Below are 17,959 nucleotides of genomic sequence, written 5' to 3' on the forward strand. Positions count from 1 at the left end.
GTGTGCTGTGTGTGAGTGTGAGTGGGGAGGGGGTGGGGGGTGGGGCCGGGACGCCCCCTCCGCCGGAACTTGGCGGCGGCGGGGAGGCCGACCCGAACCTACCTGCGCGGCTCGGTGGGGGGGGCGACGGTCCCGGCGACGGCTCGGCGGGCGTGCCCCTCCCCCTTTCCCGCAGAAGCTCGGCCCCCCGGTCCTCAGTCGCGGCGCGGTGCGGGCTTCCTCGGGGCAGCCATTTTGCCTTTTAGTATGGCGTCTGCGGGGGCGCCTCGGGAGGCGGCCTGGCGGGGCGGCGGGGGCCCGGCGCGGGGCTGTCACGCCTCGGCTTGCTTCGCTCCTGCGCTTCCGGAGCCGGGGAGCCCGCGGAGAGGGACGAGGACGGGCGTGTGGCCCCGAGTCCCCCTCTCCGTCCCCTCCCTCCCACCCCCCGGGTGCGGACTGGACTGGACACGCTGGGCCCCCTGTCCCGGAGGGCCTCGCCTTAGCGCCCCCCCCCCCGCCACACACACACACACACACATACACACATACACACACACACACACACACACACACACCCCACACACACACTTGACAGCCGCACCCCTCTCGGCGCCCTGACTTTGGCGCCCACCTGCCAAGTCCGCCGGCCTCCGGGCCAACTTGGGGGTGTCTTCCCGGCGGTGCCGCCGCCTCCCTCCGCTTGCACCCCTCCCCGTGCCTCTGGACCCCGGCTCCTCTGCGCTGCTTGGGCCGGGGGCTCCCAGTGTTTCTTCCGAGAGCCCCTCTTGCCAGACCTCTCCTTGCCTCCTGGCCCCAACTCTTAGCGGGGCGTGCGGGGCGAGGGGAGCCGCTCTCGCTGGCCGAACCCACGAGGGGAGGGGAGCCCAGTGCAAGGTCCCCCGGACCCTTCGGGCGGCGCCGCCTCTCGGAGTGAAACTTGGAGCAACTGCTCTGCTCGGACCTAACTTTGGGAGAATGACGATCCTGTGGCTTTTCGGAATGGCGGCCTCCTGCTGTTCAACTTTGGGGGCGTTGGGGTTTATTTTATTTTTAAATTCCTTTGCTCGGCATTGAATTTAGGAGATAAGGAGGACTGGGGAGGAAGCGTGTATCTAAATAGGGGTGCACCTGTTCTTTCACACTGGTGCTTATTCAGGAGGTAAGCGCTCCTGTGCGCTGACAGCTAATGCCTCCGGCGGCGGGCAGTGTGGGGAGAAGTCAGATTTGGGTGGGCTTCCGAAGCGTGTCTTTAGAGTGAGCGCTGCCTTGTGATGTTGAGCGAGTAGGACTACTTTGATTTTGATTCTCCCAAATGAAAATTCCGTTAAGTGAGAATACTGATATTTTTGTGGCGACTTTTCGAAAAATTTCTTTCAAATAACTCCTGTTAGTTCAGTGTTTTTAATAAATTATTGGGCTTTTTATGAGTACTGCATTCAAAAAGTTTTAAGTTACAAGGATACGTTTAAATGTTATGTACTGTCTGTTTTAAATATCTGCGTGTTGTAAGAGTTCTCTTATGCAAGTTTTTGTTACACCGTGTTACAAACTTACTGTATGTGAATGATGTTTGTAGCATTTGTTTTTAAAAATTGCACTTTGCCGTACATTGAAGCACAGGCTTACTAAATAATACTTAACCAACCCGATTTAGCGTTGGTGACCTTTGATACCCTTGTTGAAAGCTTGTATTCTTACACTTCCCAGTTAGGTGTTCAAAAGCTTCACCAGTGTAAATAGCCGAGGAAATACGTTGTGTTTAGATTAGTAAAATCTGTAATGCTGTTCTGTCCTCTGTTTTAGCCCTTGCTTTCCCTTCGGGTTTTCTCCTCCTGCACGGAAACAGAAAAAAAGTCTTGGGGAAGATCCTTTTGCTTTCTTGGTTTCAGTTAGTTCCTCACCTCTTGGCATATTAAGTCTGATAGTTAAAATAAGTTTTTTGTTTGCTTATTTTGAAGAAGTTCTATACAAATAATTTTTACAGGTATTTTTTCATAGAAATTCTTTTGGAATAGTTCATTTTGTGTTTTTTCGTACATTTCTCTAAAATGCATTATTGAGTCACTTAGTTAATAGGGTTTCAGTTTTCCTTTAGAATATTAAATTAGCTTTTTTTCTTTTCTTTTTTTGGCTACTCTAGGGGTGCTCAGGGCTTACTCCTGGCTTTATGCTCAGGAATTACTGTTAGAGGTGCTTGGGGTGACCATATTGGATGCTGAGGATCAAACTCTGGTTGACCACATCAAGGCACTTCAGTACCTGCTGTACTATCTCTTCAGCCTCTGAATTTACTTTTGTTGCCTTTAATTTTTAATAAAATTGCTTGTGAGATAAATGTTTACAACTGTGTGTTGAATAAAACGATTATGGAAAGGTGTAAGTGAAGTATTAATGGATTTTAACTTCAAATATTTTAAAGAAAGCATGGGTATTCCATGTTAACATACTATCTATAACCTTGGGTGAAATGCTTATTACAGTCATCTACATACATATTTACAGGCCTCAGCATTAGTGACTTGCCTAGTAATGAACACAGGGAGGCCATGGTCTTTCTAATTTGATATAAAATTTCAGTATGCTCTGACTGGGGAAGATTTTCAGTTGGAACTTTGCAGTATAGATTCTCTGTAAATTAACGTAAAAGACTCTTTTCTTCATTCTCCAGCAGTTTGAATAAATTTGGTCTGGGACTTGGGAAAAAACAGTTGTTTGTGGGGCTTTGGCTATCAATGCTACTATAGTTGCATTTTAATCAGCATTAGAACCTTAGTTTTGATAACTTTGCCAACTTCGCCCAACTATGAAGTATTTCAGCTGAGAATTGACTGCAGGTTTGTCTGAGCTCAAAGCCTAATAACCACTCTTGTAACCAAGTTTATATTGTTGTCATAACATTTTTTTTAATAGAAATTGATTCTGACTTAAAGTTCTTTATCGTTATGTGGCACTTAAGGCATTTCAGCAAAAGTTTTATAAGACTCTCCATATATCTTTATACACATGCATATAGATATATCTATATATCTCATTGCCAAACATGGATAAAATACATATTTTTAAACAGCATTTGGTAAGCAAAAATGACCTTATGGCATGTACAAATTTTTATTTTAACTAATTAAAAAATGTAGCTTAGGGGCTGGAGCGATAGCACAGCGGGTAGGGCATTTGCCTTGCACGCGGCCGACCCGGGTTCGATTCCCAGCATCCCATATGGTCCCCTGAGCACCGCCAGGAGTAATTCCTGAGTGCAGAGCCAGGAGCATCTCCTGTGCATCGCCAGGTGTGACCCAAAAAGCAAAAAAAAAAAAAAAAAAATGTAGCTTAGATAACACATAAGCTATAGCCAGGAGTTTGATTTTTAAAACTAATCCTGGTAAATTTTATTAAAATTAAAACTTTACAAATTTTATTCAATGACACGTGTTATTGGTATTCAGATTTGACATAGCATAGCACAACAGGACAGACGTTGCCTTTTGAAGATGTTTTTTCTTGTTCTTGTCTTTTTTATTTTATTTTATTTTATTTTATTTTATTTTATATTTTTGGGTCCTATCCAGCTTTCTCAGGGCTTACTCCAGGTTCTGCCTTTAGGGATCCATCACTCATGGCAGTGCGTGGGGTACCATATGTGATTGAACCTGGGTCAGCACGTGCAAGGCAAGTGTTTAACTCTTTGTACTCTCTGACACCACTACCTTGGCCTTTTTCACTTAATGACTGTTTCCTGTTATTGGCTTTGACTGTCCTTAAACTTGGGGGACCACACAGGGTCAGTTATGTGCAAGGCAAGCACCTTACCTGCTCTACTGTCTTTACAGCCCTATTACCTACATTTTATCATCCTACCTATTACTGTTGCTACAGAGATCAGGGGTGCCTCCCTGCCTTTGTATGTATTGAGTGAATTATTCATTCTCATATAATTAATCAGTGAATATTTGGATGTTGTTTGTGCTAGCCATTGGATATATAATGTATAAAACCGTGACCTTGGAGCCAGAGCCTCACAGGGTTTAGGGCTTAGTAACTACCCCAGTTTAGTCCCTGGCATCACATATGGTCTCCTAGAGTGACCCCTGAGGACAGTCTTATCCCTGAGCATCCCTGGGTGTGACCCAGATCCGTTGACCCCCAAAATATTCCTTGCTCTCATTTCATTTATACCCAAGAAATAATAAAATTTGACAAGCTAGAATTCGATAGGATGCTAAGAAAATTAATCATAATGGGAAGCCTATGTAGATAATGAACATTTAGCTGAATAATAATTGTTGAACACTTTCCTGCACCAAATTTTGTTTGAAGTTACTCATATCTAAGTTTCATAAAATTCCTGAAGGATAAACATACCTTTAGAGTTGAAGTACTTAGCTATAAGTAAGAAACCATCATTAGCAGAAGCTCTAAAGCAGGAAAGAGGTTTAAGTGAGTGAACTTGCATGTAGCCAACCCTGCTTAGATCCCTAGCTCTGCCTATGTTTCCTGGAGTACTGCCAAGAGTCATCCCTGAGCACAGATTGAGAGCAAACTGTGAGCACAGCCAGGTGTGACTCAGCTTCCCACCCCCCAAAATAAAGTAAAATTGTTTTTAACTTTTTCTTTTTCTCTTCCAGTTTTTCTCCCCCCTTTTCCTCTTACAGACTTTTGTGTGTGGAGACTTTATCAAAATTGAATAATTTCAGGTTTTATCAAAATTGAATAGCTTCCACATAAATCTCTATCAAAGCTCCCCCAATGTCATCAGCCTCTACAGGCTACATTTTTTAATGAACTGTCATAAATGATATTTTCAACCAGTCTTTATTTTACATTGGGATTCATTCTTTGTTTTATACGTTCTTTGGGTTTTTTAAAATGTATCATGCTACATATGCATTCTTAGAGTAATAATAGTTTCACTGTCCTAAAATCACCCTGTGTTTCACCTTTCCTTCTCCTACAAATTCCTATCAATGACTGCTCTCACTGTTTTCTTTATAGCTTTAATGTCATAATTGGAATAATATGATATGTAGCCTTTTCAGACTGATAAGTATCTATCACTGTCATCCCACTGTTCATCGATTTGCTTAAGCGGGTGCCAGTAACGTGTTTATTCGTCCTAGCCCTGAGATTTTAGCAGCCTCTCTTTACTCGTCCTTCCCAATGGTGCCACATTGGAGGCTCTTTCAGGGCCAGGGGAATGAGACCCATCATTGTTGATACCCATCATTTTTGGCATATCGAATATGCCACGGGGAGCTTGCCAGGCTCTGCCATGCAGGCGGGATACTCTCAGTGGCTTGCTGGGTTCTCCGAGAAAGAGAACTAGACAATAAGAGGTTGCTCGGCCTCGTGGCCATGCACTTCCTGGAGCTTTGTTTTGTAGTCTCTGGATCTTGGCCGTTGATGGGATTACACAGAACTGGAGGTGGTTTGTGGGTGTGACTGCCTAGCTACTGGAAAATGGGGGATCTGGGGGGAGGAGACCCAGTCCCTATCCGAGCAGGCTTGAGATCTCAGCCCCAGGTCCCACACACCTGGGTTCCTCTGCTCGTTCCTTTGTGCATGAGGCTCGTCTGAGCGTGTGGAGGGGTGCCTTGAGCATGGCTGTGACTGGGTTCTGGAGGTCTTCAGCCACCGGGGCTCTGCTCGGGGTGGGGAAGGAAACTCAACCACCCCCCTCCAAGGGGCCCCAGTGAAGACAGTCAGGTGCGGGGGCAGGAGACTGATAAGTAATGTATGATAAATTAGTAATGTAATGTATGTTCCCTGAATGTCTTTGTGACATACTTTTTCTTTCTTTTTTTAGTGCTAAGTAGTGTTCCACTGTCTGTATTTACCACGGTTTATTCATTTGCCTGTTGAAGGATGTCTTTGTTACTGTTACTTCTATGTTTTGGCATTTGCAAATAAACATTTGTTTGAAGGTGTGGTTTTTGATTTGGTACTAAGGATCCTGTCAGCTTTATTCATGTGAAGGATATGCTCTGCCATTGGGTTCTGGGAGAATTTGATATATATATATTTTGGACCATATTTTGGTGCATAAAGCTTACTCCTGACTATACTCAGGGATTACTCCTGGCAGGCTTGGGACCATACGGGATGCTGGGGATCAAACCTTGGTTAGCTGCATGCAAGGCAAGCATCTTACCCACTGTTCTATCACTTTCGCCCCGGGGGGGGGGGGTCTTATTTGCTTGTTTTTATTTGTTTTGCAGCCATACCCTACTGTACTTATTCCTGGCTCTGTTATTAGGTATCACTCCTGGAAGTATTTAGGGGACGATATTCAGTACTGGGAATAAAACTGGGACCAGCTTTATTCAAGATAAATACCTTAAACCCTGTTTATTTTATCTTCTGTTCTATCTCTTCAGTCCTTACTTTTTTTTCTAGAGCCCTCAAAACTGCCACTGACCATTCTTGGCTTGCTAGATTTTGAGATGGATGGTTTGGTGCTCGTGGGCTATCAGGATTACAACTGGCAGTTTTGAGGAGTGGAAGAATGTTGGGGGACTTTTAGAGTTATCTGAAAGTCTGTGCTTGGGAGCAGTACTAAAAGCACAGAGATACTACTGTAAAGTAATAATAAAATCAACTTCTGGAATGTGTCTTTTATTGCCCTGTAAGTTATTTTGTACAGATGAGTGATTTATTTTTAACCTGCTTAGAAAATGATTTCATAATGTTTTGATTTTTTCCTTCAGTTCTTTTATCAGGTAATTAGTTATCAGATAATGAAATCATCACCATATTTGCTGACAGGGCCATGCAATGAACATATGACTTTCAGATAAGGTCTGGAGGGCCAGGGATGCAACTGAGCAGTGGAGCACTTACCTTGCATATGTAAGGTCCTAGGTTCAATGCAGAGCAGTGCAAAATAAAAGTGACATTTAAAAGTGCTCTTGAATTTCAAAGATGTGTTTTTGTTTCAATGATTATTTAAAAATATTATGTATTTTCTGTTTCAGAAAAATTATATTATTTTAATTTGCCATAATTGAAAACAGTTGCATGACTTGGATTAGATTTTTTTTTTAAAGTATGATGTACAATGTTATTGATGGTTGAGTTTTAGATATATAATGTTCTGCATCAATTCTATTACCAGTGTCACCTTTCCTCCACTGGTGGTCCCAGGTTCTCTCCTACCTATCCCCAACCTGCCACTTTGATAGGCACTATTTAAAGTTTGGTTATTGTAGTTTGGATCTCATTTTCTGTGTTGTTGACTCAGTGGTTTACATTTGTATTTGGTTTTGGTGTTGTTATTTTTTTGATCAGAATTTATTTCGGAAGGTTGGGACCATACCTGGTGATGCTTAGGACTTATTCCTGGCAGGTTTGGGGAACCATATGGGGTGCTGCGGATCGAACCTGGGTCAGCCATGTGCAAGGCAAGAAGTGCTCTACCCATTGGATCATTGCTTCAACCTAAAAAATCTTAAAATATCAATATAGTATTATTATATTTTGTTGTGCCAGGTATTGAAACCAGGTCTGTACTTTACTGCCAAGTCACATCTCTGACCCAGATATTCTTACTGAATAAGTGCTTTTTAATTAAAAGATGACCAAGTGAGTTTTCTAGTTTATGGAACTAATGTTTCACAGTACCATGCAATCTATTAAGTACAGCTTTTTTAGTGGTGTTTATAGATAAAGCCCTTCACAACATGGCCTCTGTTAGTCTCCCAGCTTTATGTCCCTGGTGTTTCTTTTCTTTTCTTTCTTTCTTTTTTTTTTGCTTTTTGGGTCACACCCAGCGATGCTCAGGGGTTACTGTTACTACTGGCTTTGAACTCAGGAACCACTCCTGTGCTTGGGGGACCATATGGAATGCCGGGGATTGAACCCGGGTCGGCCGTGTGCAAGGCAAATGCCCTACCCACTGTGCTATCGCTCCGGCCCCTGTCCCTGGTGTTTCTTCTTCTCTCTTACCTTCTTCAAACAATTAAAGTTCCATTCATGGGTCTGGAGATAGTGCAAAGGGCCAGTGTATATAATTTGCATGTGAAGTCCTGTGTTTGATTCCCTAGTACCATATGGTGCCCCAATCACAACTGGGTCAAGCACCCCAAAATATATTCCACACATACCTTGTTTTTGTAAATTCTGACAAAGTTAGGGTATTCTCTTGCCCTCCAGACTTTATTTATGCTGTTTTTTATACAAATAATATTTCCTTTTTTTTTAATATGAATTGTCTTTTTTCTTTTTCAGTTCAAAGTTTAGTAGTCATATCATGCTACATGCCATTTTTTGAGGGGAGGTGGAAAAACATATCTTGAGTATGGTTTCCCTGGCAATGCCCAGGGATCTTATTATGCTATGTCTGAGATTGAGCCGGGGAAAGCTGCATGCAAGGCAAGTGTATTGACCCCTATTCTCTTTCTAGGAAACCTTTTTGAGCCAGCAAATATAAAAATAGGTACTCCTTTATGATGAATACCCTTTATCATAATATTTATTGTTAATTTGCCCACGCCTGGATTTTTGACTCTTACAGTAGATACTGTGAGAGTAGGGATTTATTATATGATGACCTTGTGTGGCATCATATTCCCAGGTTGTAGGAGACATACAATAAAGAATGAATACCAGTTACATGATTCTTTAGATAGATACACATTTCTAATATATTCAGGGCACTCTAGGTAATAGAAAGTAGGGGCCACACCCAGTACTGCTGGCTGGATGTGCACATGTAGTGAGGTTCAACTCAGGGCCTCATGCTATTTATGTGCCCAGTAGAGTAGCTCCTTGGCCTATACATAATTTTTTGGTAGAAATGCAGGTTATTGAAAGATAAACTGTGGTATATTAAAAATTGAGTGTTTGAAAAAATATTCATTGTCATAAAGCAGAAGCTATTGAGCACTATCATCAGTGGCTAGGGGAATGGTTTTTGTAAAGAAGAGACAAAAGCAGAGCAAGGAAAAAAATATTTTTGGGGTTTGTTTTTGGGCCACACCTGACAGGACTTAGGGGCTGCTCCTAGTTCTGTGCTCAGTGACTCTGGTGTTTTAGGGACCATAGGGTGCCAGGGATTGGACCTGATTGAACTTCCTTCTGGCTTGCAAGAAAATACCTCATTTTTGGCTGGCTATGACTTATGTCATTACATTATTTGGGAAAGTCTGATGGGAAATTTGTGGTTGATTGTCTTTGTTTATTTTTGGTGCCTAGAAGCAAGTCTGAGGCCTCACACATGCAAGATAATGAACTACATCCCCAGCCACTGTCCTTAGATTTTAGTTTATTTATTTATCTATTTATTTATTTACTTATTTATTTTGTTTGGGGTAGCTTGGATTATACAGCAGTACTGGATCTGTGCTAGGGTTTGTTCCTGACAAAGCTTAGGAGACCATGAGGCGCCAGACAAATGAATCAGGGTTGGCCACCTGCAATGCAAGACCCTTAGCTCCTGTACTGTCCCTCCAGTCCTGCGCTTAGATTTTAATTAATTAATTATTTAAGCTTTTTAACCACAAGACATGCAGATTTAGATTCTGTATGCCTGCCTGCCTTTTTCCTTCCTCCCTCCTTCAGAAGGGAGATGTGGGCAACATGCTCTCGGGTACCACATGCACTCAGCAACAGCACATGGGCAAAGGTAGCACATACACAGGATTTTGACCTTCTTATGTATGCTACTAAAGAATTAAAGTTAATTCAGCCAAAGATGAAGCACATGCAAAGACAGAGCATGTTTTGAATGCTGAAAACTCCAGTTCAATCCTCAGCACTGCCAGGGTGCCAAGAGTTGTTCCCCTGGCCCCCAAACCGAAAATAAACTCAGTTAGGGCTAAGTGATCTATTTGAAGTATCTTAAATAATAGCTGGTATAAATAAAATTTAGGTGTAGTGCTTCTTTGTCTCTGACAGATGAGAGATAGATGACTAGTACATAATTATTATCTTCTCTTTTGCCTATTGTCAGTCCAGGCATAAGTTGTCATGATTATCTTAATCCTAATTCCTTTTTTAAAAAATAAAATTTAATTAAAAAAATTTAGACACTGTGACCTACGGTACTGTTAATGGTAGCATTTCATACTCAAAATGTTCTAGCACCAAAGTGTCCACTTTTCCTCCAATACTGTCCTTGTGTACCCATCCCTCCATAAAATCTCTCCATCCCCCCCGCCATGGTAAACTTCCTACTAATGACAGGCTCTGAGTTGCTGTTGCCTTTGGGTATTTTTTAAATTAAATACTGTGTTTCTTTATATATCATATATGAGAGTTATCATTCTGTCCCTCTCAATAATTTTAGTTAGCATGATACTCACTAGATCCTTCTATGTATCACTTTGCATGTTTTTCTTATAGATGAGTAGTAGGATTCAGAAATATATTCAAATTATATCATAATTTCTTTATTCAGTTATCTGGTTTTTTTTTTTTTTCCTTTTTGGGTCACACCTGGCAATGCACAGAGGTTACTCCTGGCTCTGCACTCAGGAATTACTCCTGGTGGTGCTTAGGGGACCATATGGGATGCTGGGAATTGAACCCGGATCGGCCATGTGCAAGGCAAACGCTCTACCCGCTGTGCTATCACTTCAGCCCTCAGTTATCTGTTCTTAAACACTTGAGTTTCCATATTTTGGCTATTGTGACTAGCACTACAGTGGACTTAGAAGCACAAATGTCTTTTTTGTAATTTCTTCTCACAGTACTGTCACAGTGGAATCTGCATTGATATGTCAGTTTTAGGGAGACAGTTCATTTTCTGTCATTCTTTTTAACTCATGTTTAGTAGTATTCATATACTACCCTGGCACTCCCTTTTAAAAAATAAGTCTAGGCCGGAGACATAGTACAGGGGGTTAGGTACTTGGCTTGCACATCAGTTTAAATCTCCTGCACTGCTCATGGTTGCCATGAGCCCCAGCAGTGTTCACTCCTAAGTACAGAACCAGAAATAGCCCCTGAACACCACTGAATATGATTCAAAAACACCTACCAAAATAAAAACATAAAATCAAGTCTGTATTTTATTTAGGACTTCTTACGAAAATACCTTTTGTGTAGTGATAAGGACCCTAGAGCTGTACTGTCAGTGGTAACTGTAATAAAATCCTTCTTGACTTATTTTCTTATTAACATAAATATGTTATATTAATGATGACATCTGTAATTTTCTATATAACTATTTATGGATGAATTCTGTGCAGTTACTACTACTATATCTGCTTGTGTTCTAGAAGGTGTTTTCAGCCAGATGCATATAACTTGTGTATTTGTATTGTTTGTGTGTGCATGCGCAAAACTACTCTACTTGAAATATACTACTATAATGCCTCTTAATTGTGACTACAGATATGTGATTTTTTTTTTGAAGGGGGTCACACCCAATGATTCTCAGGGGTTACTCTTTGCTCTGTGCTCAGGACTTATTCTTGGTGGTGCTCAGGGTGCTGGGGGTTAAACCCAGGTTTGCTGCATGCAGAACAAACACCCTACCTACTGTAATATCTCTCTGGCCCAGATACGTGAGCTTTTTAAGAGTTAAGTAATTCTTCTCATATTGGGTGTCCTTGTTTACTCAGTTCAGATATTGTATGTCAGGAGATGGGATTCCATAGTTAAAAACTCAGTTCTAGCCCTCCTCTCCCCTGCCCATTCAGACACTATTATAAGTCTAGGTTGTCAGCTGTGCTTCTGACAGCTGTAAATTTGAGAGTCTCATGACCCCTCCTCAATATTGATAAATTTGTCATGTGGCTCTTCACTATTAAAGAATGTTTTTTTTTTTTTTTTGCTTTTTGGGTCACACCCAGCGATGCTCAGGGGTTACTCCTGGCTTTGCACTCAGGAATTACTCCTGGCGGTGCTTGGGGGACCATATGGGATGCCGGGGATCGAACCCGGGTCGGCCGCGTGCAAGGCAAATGCCCTACCCGCTGTGCTATCGCTCCGGCCCCAAGAATGTTATTTTATTTTATTTTTTTTTGCTTTTTGGGTCACACCTGGCGATGCACAGGGGTTACTCCTGGCTATGCACTCAGGAATCACCCCTGGCCGTGCTCAGGGGACCATATGGGATGCTGGGATTTGAACCCGGGTCGGCCGCGTGCAAGGCAAACGCCCTACCCGCTGTGCTATCTCTCCAGCCCCAAGAATGTTATTTTTTTAAAAAACGTTATTAACAGTCAGCTGAAGAGATACATAGTGCATGATCCAGAAGAATCTGAAGTATAGGAGTTTTGTCTCTGTAATTTGGGGGTGCAGCCATCCTCTCAGGAAGTGATGAATTTTTTTCACCAGTGGGAGTAGCTTCTAAGCACCTCTGTGTGTAGCACAAAAACAAAACCACAGGAGCATTTGAATGAAGAAGACTTTAATGACAGAAGATAGCAAATAAGGTGGGAATCAAATCTGGCCAGCACAGACTTTTGAAAATGGTAGGTTAGGTGGTTCTTGACTTCCTGCAGAATAGCATTAGGATAAAGTAATAGTCTTGTGCATATATATACACACGTGTGTATGGGTACAATATGTGTATATATATATATGTTTATACACATATATGGCACTCTGATTTATAATCTGTTAAACAATTTTGTCAATGCAGTGTTCCTATTCCACACATACTCCTGGAGTGTTAGTGTCCCTGGGTCCCCTCTTATCTCCCAGCCCTTCTTCCCCACTTTGCAAACAAAGTTCTATAGGTAGATTCTCTAGTCTTTGGCCACCTTTTAGTTCCTTGTTATGTTTTTTATTCTCCAGATATGAGTGAGATCATTCAGTATTTATCCTTCTCCCTTTGAGTCATTTTGCTCACCATAATATGATCCAGTTCCATCCAAGTTGTATGACTTTAAAATGTCTTACAGGTGGTTGTATTCCATTGTGTCTACATGCCATAGTTTCTTTATCCACTCATTTGCTGTTGGGCACTTCGGTTATTTCCAGGTCTTAGTTATTTTGAATAGTTCTGCAGTGAACCTAGCAATATATGGTGACTATTTGATATCTTCTTGAATTAATGAATTTGTTTTCTTCAGGTAGATATCAAGGAGTGGACTCATTGAGTCACATGGAAGCTCAATTCCTAATTTTTATTTATTTATTTATTTATTTGTTTGTTTGTTTGTTTTGCTTTTTGAATCACACCCGGTGATTCTCAGGGGTTACTCCTGGCTCTGCACTCAGGAGTTACTCCTGACGGTGCTCGGGGGACCGTATGGGATGCTGGGAATCTAACCCGGGTCGGCCATGTGCAGTGCAAAAGCCCTACCCGCTGTGCTATAGCTCCAGCCCCACTCAATTCCTAATTTTATGAGAAATGTCCATACTGTTTTCATGTTCAGAAAGCAGTTCTAAATCAGAAAGCAGTTCTAACAACAGAAAATTTTTCACCACATCTCTACCAGTAATAGTATATACATATTTAATAATTTTCCCAATAAAATTATGAGGGGAACTGAGATGCACAGTTGAGGAGTATACAGTGAACACGTATAATTACGTGGAAGATTACATGGAAGATTACAGAGGAATATCATTGGGATGTAATATTAATAAAGAAATAGGTCAAGAAGGATTTTATTGTACTGACAGTGCAGCTCTTGGGTCCTTATCACTGCACACATATATATATGTCTCTGTTGATTCAGAAGAAATATAACAATGTGGGAGGGATTGTCACATGATCAAGCCATTGTTGTTTTACTTTTTCTAATCCCAAAGAGTCAATTTAGTGGATTTTCTTTTTTAAAATTTTTTATTACAGGAGCCAGGGGAGAGATACTGCAAATGGATTTGGCCACTTGCTTTCTGTGCAGCTGACCTGGATTCGATTCCTGGCATATGTTCTCCTGCTAGGAGTAATCTATGAGCATAGGGGTTATGGCCCAAACCCCACCCAACCAAATGAAAATAACTTGAAAATATTGCAGTTTGGGTTGGTTAATAATATTATTAACCTTCATGGTGTTTTTTGCTTGGGGGACACATCTGATAGTGCTGGTGGTGTATTGGCTTTGCTTGGGGGTTGTTCCCAGTGGTGCTCAGGAACAATGCATTATGGGGAATTGAACCTGACCCTCCTGCAGGTATTGGCCCACTGAGCTATTTTTTTGTTCCTCATTTAGGTTTGATTTGGTTTTTGGCTCACACCCAGCAGTGTTCATGGCTTCTGTCCCTGAGTTCAAGAGTCACTCCTGATGGTGCTTTGGGGACTGTATGAGGTGCCAAAGCTCAAACTCAGTTGGTCATGTATAAGGCGAGCAGCTTATCTACTGTAGAGTCTGTCCCATTTATGTCTTTAATGTACAAAGTTTCTGCGTCTTTCTTCACCATCACCAAAGAGCCTAAGAGCTTCCACCACTGTCTTTATGTCACCTTTGATTTGCTTTTTCCTCTTTCTTCTATCTCTTTACCTTCCCCCGTCTTAATAATCTGTTTTGTAGTCAAAAGGCCAAGGACTTGATATCATTTGATGCTGCCATATTCCTTTTTCTCTCATGTACATACCATGTATGAATGAGATCATTAGGTATCAGTCTTAGTTTTGAATAGAAGGAAGGGGAACAAAGTTGTACAAATTCAGTTACAATATATGTTATAGCTATTTTCAATTTTTATAGTTGAGAAAACTGAGAAACTAATTATAATTTCCTTTATTCAGCAACAAATAATGAGTCCTATTATTATTATAACTATGATCTTTCCAGAAGACTATTCTGAGTGATAGCAATAACGTCAACTAGATGCTAACAAATTCTGATAGCATCTAACTAGTGGCAAAGCAAAGGCAACTGATAGTTTTGTATTTCAGTTTTCTTTTTTGGAGGCAGGGGGCACACCTGCTGATACTCAGGGAACCATATGGCATGCCGAGGATCCAACCCAGCTTAGCCTTGAGCAAGGCAAGCGCATTTTTCACTGTACTATTATTCTGGTCCCAGTGTTTCAATTTTCTTACTGTAAAACTAGGCTGATGTGAATCTGTCTCATCCTTCTGCTAGCCAGTTCACAGACATCAGTCATGTTGCCTAGAGCCTATTGTGTTGAGTTCTTTTTTAGTGTTCTGCATGACACCCTATCAGCAACAGAACTGTAAACAAACAGTGCAAAAACTTAGAAGCAGACTAGTGGGTGGGAGATTAATGGATGTGGGCTATTGGTGGAGGGAAGTGGACACTGATGAAGGGAAGGGATCTGTGTCAAAACGTTGCATGCCTGGGGCCGGAGCGATAGCACAGCGGGTAGGGCGTTTGCCTTGCATGCGGCCGACCAGGGTTCGATCCCCGGCATCCCATATGGTCCCCCAAGCACCACCAGGAGTAATTCCTGAGTGCAAAGCCAGGAGTAACCCCTGAGCATCGCTGGGTGTGACCCAAAAAGCAAAAAAAAAAAAAAAAAACAACGTTGCATGCCTGAAACCCAATCATGAATAACTTTGTAATTTTTATGGTAATTAAATTTAAAAATTAAAAACAAACAAACAAATTCTAATTCTGAAGCATTTTTTTTTTTCCTTTTTGGGTCACACCCAGTGTTGCACATTGGTTACTCCTGGCTCATGTACTCAGGAATTACTCCTGATGGTGCTCAGGGGACCATATAGGATGCTGGGAATCAAACTCTGGTTGGCCACGTGCAAGGCAAATGCTTGACCCTCTGTGCTATCACTCCAGCCCCCTGAAGCAAAATTTTTGATGTCCGCTTTAGGTTTGGGTGGGGTGGGGAGTGAGGAACTAAATGATTGGGTCATGTTATTAATCTTGCTTTTATCTGTCTAGCTGGTTTCCCCTCATCATTCTGCTGAGCTTTATTCGTGTAGTTGAGGAGCAGAAGGTACTTTGGAAAGAGACTGTTTGGATTCAAATCTTAGTACCGCTACTCCTGTTACTGTGATGATGATCAAGTTACGTCTGCTTTGTACATTTTTCCGTTTTACTGTAAAGGGGCCAGTTGATGCTAGCTTATAGAATCTAAGATGTAAGGAGTTAAATAAGTTCATACATGAAATGTTTTAAACTGTTTGGCACATACCATACTTGACAAATGCTTGTAATTGTTATTTTTGTCTGCCTTTTTTGTATATAATTCACAAAGTTCATATGTTCTGAAAACTAGGGTCTTTTTGTTTGTTTTTTGGGTACACCTGTGATGTTCAGAGGTTACTCCTGGCTCTGCGCTCAGGAATTACTTCTGGCAGTTCTCAGGGGACCAGATGTAATGCCGGAAATCGAGCCTGGGTTGGCTGCGTGCAAGGCAAACACCCTACCTGCTGTACCAGTCCCTGAAAACAAAACCAGATTTTTGTTAACAACCAAAGAACTATTGATGACAGAAACCTTACTTGAAGGGACATCATATTTCTAGTTGTATTTGTGATTGCCCAGTTTGTACTGGATAAGGTATTAATTTCTGGCCCAGGTATAGGTAAATGTATTCGGACCTACATTAGTGAAACATAATCAGGTCTTTTTTCACATTAGTAGTCTCAAGATTTCTAAATAAGTTGTGTGGTTAATAAATTGTCGTAATCGATTACTAAAAGTGTTTTGAGTTTTAAGAGAAAGTAAGAAATTCAGCTGTTTTTGAAAACTTGCTTGGAATCACTCCCTACCAGTTTTTATAATCTACTTGTTTTTATTAAAAAAAATATGAAATAATTCTTGAGGGCTAATAAAACCACCTGGCTGGGGCCTGGGGATGGCACCTGGAATTGGATTTTCAGTATGGTCCCACTCCCATGCTGACTGCTGTCCTGGCAGCACTGCTACTTTCCATCCCCCAACCAAACATGGGAGCGCCATCGCCCCATGTGTGACCTCCAGTTAATCCAGTAATAACAAAGGGAAACAGAAGGGGGGAGAGTTTTTATTTTTTCCACAACCCAGTGATCAGGGGTTAGTCCTGATTCAGGAGCAACTGAACACTCAGGAATTACTCTTGGTGGTTCTCAAGGGTCCACATGGCATGCTGGGGAATCGAACCCTGGTTTGCTATGTGCGAGGCAAGTGCCCTTTCTGCTTTACTATTGCCTCTACAGGGGAAAGATTTTAAAAATATAATAGTGTATTTTGATTCATAAATGTTTTAAAATAAGAGGATCAACCTAACTTTATATTTGAAAATAGGAAGCAAAGAAACAAAAATGTAAGTTTTGGCTTGCTTTTCAAGCTCATGTTCTCCCTTGAACACGTTATCCGGCATGCTTGTCTTTATGTCTCTGTTGGCTCTTCAAGTGTGGTTTTCTCATTGTTCTTTTTGTTGTTGCTAATTTTTGGGTCACACCTGGTGGTGCTCAGGGGTTACTCCTGGCTCTGCCCTTAGGAATCACTACTAGCAGGGTTGGGGGAACATATGGGTTGTTGGGGACTGAATCCTGCCTGAAGCATTCGGGGCAAGCACCCTACTTGCTGTACTAGCTCTCCAGCTCCTCCCCTCATGTCTTTCTAAGTAAATTTCATTCAATAAAAACTATCTTTCTTCGGACAAAAGAATGATACAAGTCTTGAGAATCACATTTGTCCTCCAGTAACTAGAGAGACGGCTCTTTTTCTGTAATTGTAAAGTGTGACGGAACCATTCTATTGTTATTTTAGTACAGTGATCATTGGCTCCACATTTTATTATTTTCATTTTTGCAAAGGATGTCTTGCAACTAAAAATCAAGGTGACAACCATATGTACAAGTCTTTGACATAGCACTGTAGACTGTCGTCCTATTGTTCATCGATTTGCTCAAGCGGGCACCAGTAACATCTCCATTGTGAGACTTGTTACTATTTTTTGCATATGGAATACGCCACAGGTAGCTTGCCAGGCTCTGCCGTGTGGGCGGAATACTCTCGGTAGCTTGCCGGGCTCTCCGAGAGGGACAGGAATTGAACCCGGGTTCAATTCATTCCATTGCAAGGCAAGCACCCTACCCTCTGTGCTTTCACTCCAGTCTTTTACATATATTTAAAAAATGTTCTACCTAGTTATATTCCCCAAAGTTTCATTTTTT

At 41.6% G+C, this 17,959-nt stretch overlaps 2 protein-coding genes across 3 annotated transcripts in view; one reads left to right on the forward strand and one right to left on the reverse strand.

Moving 5' to 3' along the window:
• The window catches only part of AP4S1 (adaptor related protein complex 4 subunit sigma 1), a 52,461-nt gene extending 52,053 nt beyond the window's left edge, over positions 1-408 (reverse strand). The window contains exon 1 of one of the 2 annotated variants that reach the window (XM_055130536.1): positions 103-407. The gene's annotated coding sequence lies outside the window, so the exon portion shown is untranslated. Of the gene's footprint in view, positions 1-102 lie in introns of both variants that reach the window. The other variant, XM_055130537.1, reaches the window with a different exon arrangement.
• The window catches only part of STRN3 (striatin 3), a 73,373-nt gene that overhangs the window by 1,472 nt on the left and 53,942 nt on the right, over positions 1-17,959 (forward strand). The gene's annotated exons all lie outside the window — the stretch shown is intronic.

This window comes from Sorex araneus, chromosome 3 (assembly GCF_027595985.1).
Source record: "Sorex araneus isolate mSorAra2 chromosome 3, mSorAra2.pri, whole genome shotgun sequence".
In the NCBI taxonomy this organism is placed as follows: domain Eukaryota; kingdom Metazoa; phylum Chordata; class Mammalia; order Eulipotyphla; family Soricidae; genus Sorex; species Sorex araneus.